The sequence below is a fragment of the Sinocyclocheilus rhinocerous genome, unplaced genomic scaffold (genome assembly GCF_001515625.1).
Source record: "Sinocyclocheilus rhinocerous isolate Xijiao unplaced genomic scaffold, SAMN03320098_v1.1 scaffold294, whole genome shotgun sequence".
In the NCBI taxonomy this organism is placed as follows: domain Eukaryota; kingdom Metazoa; phylum Chordata; class Actinopteri; order Cypriniformes; family Cyprinidae; genus Sinocyclocheilus; species Sinocyclocheilus rhinocerous.
This window is the reverse complement of record NW_015644007.1, coordinates 28,937-33,347: the sequence shown is the minus strand read 5'-3', so window position 1 is coordinate 33,347 and position 4,411 is coordinate 28,937. Positions and strand designations below refer to the sequence as shown.

At 39.2% G+C, this 4,411-nt stretch overlaps 1 pseudogene; it reads left to right on the top strand.

Moving 5' to 3' along the window:
- Positions 1 to 4,411, top strand: part of LOC107757769 (vacuolar protein sorting-associated protein 35-like) — a 40,481-nt pseudogene that overhangs the window by 14,984 nt on the left and 21,086 nt on the right.

The following is a 4,411-nucleotide window of genomic DNA, read 5'->3' as shown; positions in this document are numbered from 1 at the left end:
GGATTCGCTACAGGAGGCCTTTATTCACCCCCCGGAGCCGTGTGAGGCACGTTTTATTATGAATGCACGCACTTTATTTGACGACTTGTGGACTGTTCAACTGCAACACCCGCTGACTGCAATGATTGAGCTTGGAATAGCCAGGACAATTTTTAATATAACTCCGACTGGATTCATCTGAAAGAAGAAAGTCATATACACCTAGGATGCTTCGAGGGTGAGTAAAACACAAGCCGATTTTCATTTTTGGGTGAACTAACCCTTTAATGTTTGCATGCAATTTTACAGCTGCGGGGATAATCAAACACCCTGCTAGTCTGTCCTGGGTTTAATATGCAGTGCTGGAGAGGCATTTATTCTGGTGAATCAGTTCTTTGTAAATGATCTGGAAAGTCACCATTATGCTAGCAAATCGGTTCAGCCTAAATACTTCACCCTCTAAAATGTAGCAATGGAAATCCTGATTACTTTTATTTAATAGGTCTGTTCATGCGAATGAACATGTTACATTGTTACATGTTATATAAATGTAAGTCAGTATAAAGTAATTTATGGAATTCTAACACCTTGCAACAGCTGTGGTTTGTTAATGGCTTAATCATCCATTTGAACCATCTGAGAATATTGAAAGTAATAAAAAAAAAATGCTAAAAATATATTGGGATTTAAAAAAAAAAAAGTAGCCCCAGCCCTAATCACCACCCATTCAGTTCTTCTGAATGTAATGATGTGGTACTACCATTTTTTTCTTAACATTTTGTATTAAAATGTCTTAGTTTTCATTCCCCTAAAAATGTTTGTTTCAGAATTATTATAAACTTACTACATCCAAATGGTAATTAATCTACACAAAGAATTCAAAGACCAAAGTGTAGCGAAATAAACTACTCGAATCCTCTGAAATCAGTCAGGCTCGGGGAATAGAAAGTGTTGCTTTTGTACCTGTTACCGAGGAACTTGCATCTTGCAGATGTCTTTAATGTCCCAAGTATTTTACATGGCTAATATTGTAAAAGATAAATGCTGCATATGGTGTGAAACACTCATCTTCTAGGGTTCAAGCTTTATGAGTACATTCATCATTTTATTATGAGGCTCAGTAATTTGCTTTGAAGTTCTCTGATCTGATTCAAGTGCTTTAGTTAACTGGTGCCTTTGTTTTCCACTTTTTGTGGTCATCGAGTCATATTGCTCATTAACTTCTCTCTCTTTGGCTTCTCAGGTACCTGTTGATAACTGTCGGAGTGGTGTACGTTCGCTCTTTCTCCCAATCCCGCAAAGACATACTAAAGGACCTGGTGGAAATGTGCCGTGGTGTGCAGCATCCACTCCGGGGATTATTCCTCAGGAACTACCTGCTGCAGTGTACGCGCAACATCCTGCCTGATGATGGAGAGCAGGCTGAGTATGACACTCCATATCTAATGGCTGTGATTGCACCTCAAGTGCTCAAGAGTGTTGTGACTCACACTGAGCAATTTAAATGATGCCGTAGCATAATCCTATGTGCTAAAATACAATTTAAATCATTGCTAGAAAAGGCCTATTTTCCCACGTCCAGAGCTTAGACAGCTTTTGACTAAATGAATCACTACAAAATCTCATTATCTGCTAAGGATTGAATGATTACCAGTGTTCTCTCCTATTTGATTTAGGGAAGAGATGACCGGGGACATTAATGACTCCATTGACTTTGTACTGCTGAATTTTGCCGAGATGAATAAACTGTGGGTGCGCATGCAGCATCAGGGACACAGTAGGGATCGAGAAAAGAGAGAGAAGGAGAGACAAGAGCTGCGCATCCTCGTAGGGACCAATCTGGTCCGACTGAGCCAGCTGGAAGGCGTCAATGTGGAAAAGTACAAACAGGTGCGTTTTGGTTTCAGTGCTCCAGTGCAGATAAATGATCTTACTCCAAAGCCCATAAAGCTCTGTTAAAGGTTTAAAAGGGTGCATTGAAATTAGATTTGACCTTGATTACCTGTTTATTTGTGGGAACCTCAAGCTAGCACTTAGCATAAATCACTGGGTAAAAGAGCCATTGATTGAACTACAACAGCGTAAGAGGTTACGGCTTCTTTTGGTAGTCCTTTGAAAGCTGTTTGTTAATGCACTCCATGTTCACGTTCATGAATTAACAATGTGACAGGCTCAATATGTTCTCATTTGATTTTTAAATTCAAGCACCCATACATATGCATAACACTTTGCCCGCAGGGCAGCTTTTCTGATGTACTTTATGCTTTTTAACTAGAGGTAAATGAACATTTTCAGCTTGATATGGCAAATCAAAATTCTCTAATTCATGCTTCTAGCAAATAGCTTAGAGACACATGTAGCTTGGTCATATTTGTTTTAAATGCTCACTTTCAATTTTTTAGAACCACAAGTGTTGGATTTGGGAAAATGTAGCTGAACAAAATAAATAAATAAATGAACATGTTCAAGCAAGAAGTTACCCATATTATATTTGAATAGTTTGTAAAACAGACAGCCATTCTCAGTTTGAGCCATTTGTGAAGGACTGATCACATATGATGGTAAAGATGTTTATACAGTGGGTACGGAAAGTATTCAGACCCCCTTAAATTTAGAGGGAATGGCAGAGGATCCCCAAATCCAGGTGTGAAAAACTTGTTGCATCTTTCCCAAAAAGACTCATGGCTGTATTAGATCAAAAGGGTGCTTCTACTAAATACTGAGCATTTTTCAGTTTTTCTTTTTTAATAAATCTGCAAAAATGTCAACAATTCTGTGTTTTTCTGTCAATATGGGGTGCTGTGTGTACATTAATGAGGAAAAAAAATTTACTTAAATGATTTTAGCAAATGGCTGCAATATAACAAAGAGTGAAAAATTTAAGGGGGTCTGAATACTTTCCGTACCCACTGTAATACTACAAAAGAATGAAAAATTTATATTCTGAACAAATGCTCTTAAATTTATAAGAGTCCTGAAAAAAAGTATCTCAGTTTCCACAAAAATATTATGCAGTTAAATTGTTTTCAACACTGATGCACCAAATCAGTATGTTAAGAATGATTTCTAGAGGATCATGTGACACTGAAGAATGAAGTGGTAGCTATTGAAAATTCAGCAGGAATAGGAAAGATGAATGCGGCCAAGTACAGGGATATCCTGGGCGAAAACCTTCTCCAGAGTGCTCAGGACCTCAGACTGGAACTAAGGTTTACCTTCCAACAAGACAATGACCCTAAGCACACAGCTAAAATAACGAAGGAGTGGCTTCACAACGACTCTGTGACTGTTCTTGAATGGCCCAGCCAGATCCCTGACTTAAACCCAATTGAGCATCTCTGGAGAGACCTAAAAATGGCTGTCCACCAACGTTTACCGTCCAACCTGACAGAACTGGAGAGGATCTGCAAGGAGGAATGGCAGAGGATCGCCAAATCCAGGTGTGAAAAACTTGTTGGATCTTTCCCAAAAAGACTCATGGCTGTATTAGATCAAATGGGTGCTTCTACTAAATACTGAGCATTTTTCAGTTTTTCTTTTTTAATAAATTTGCAAAAATGTCAACAATTCTGTGTTTTTCTGTCAATATGGGGTGCTGTGTGTACATTAATGAGGAAAAAAAATTAACTTAAATGATTTTAGCAAATGGCTGCAATATAACAAAGAGTGAAAAATTTAAGGGGGTCTGAATACTTTCCGTACCCACTGTATATTTACACTGTAACAAGGACACCATAAAATAAAATGTAACCAAAGAAATGTATACACTTTAGCACAAGTTAGCTTTTTACACCTGTTTTGGGCTTCTGTATATTGAGTCTTGTTTGATTGTCGTTCCATCCCACAGATTGGCCTTGTTTGCTCACAGAGAAGATGGACCCGGAATCCCTGCTGAAATCAAGCTATTCGATATTTTCTCACAGCAAGTGGCAACAGTCATACAGGTATAATATCATGCAGTGCCTTTTAGTGCTGTGTTCAAAATATCGATACGACGATGTATCGTCACAAAGATTTGACGATACGAGTATCGATACAGCTGGCCCTGTATCGATATTGTGGCACGTGTGCAGCAGTGGACCGCACTTAATTTGTTTAAAATTTTACAACGTTTAAAATTGAGTAGAAAAGTGCGAGGTTTCTAAAAAAGAATGACTAGAGCATATATAGGCTACAACAAGGTTTAACCTGGCCGCAGAGGAAAACAACTGGGTTGCCTGATATAAAGAGACGTAATCCCCGAAACAGAGCTTCCCACTTGCGCAATACGGAAATATCTATGGGAAGCCAAACAACCCAAATGTGGGACGAAACGGCGCGGTATTAAAGTGTTCGCGCCACGCTGACCTGTCATAGGCGCGGCTCAATGGACCGAGCGGCGCGACCGACTCGACAGCGCAGAGAGGACGTGTTTACTAGCGCCACCGAACTG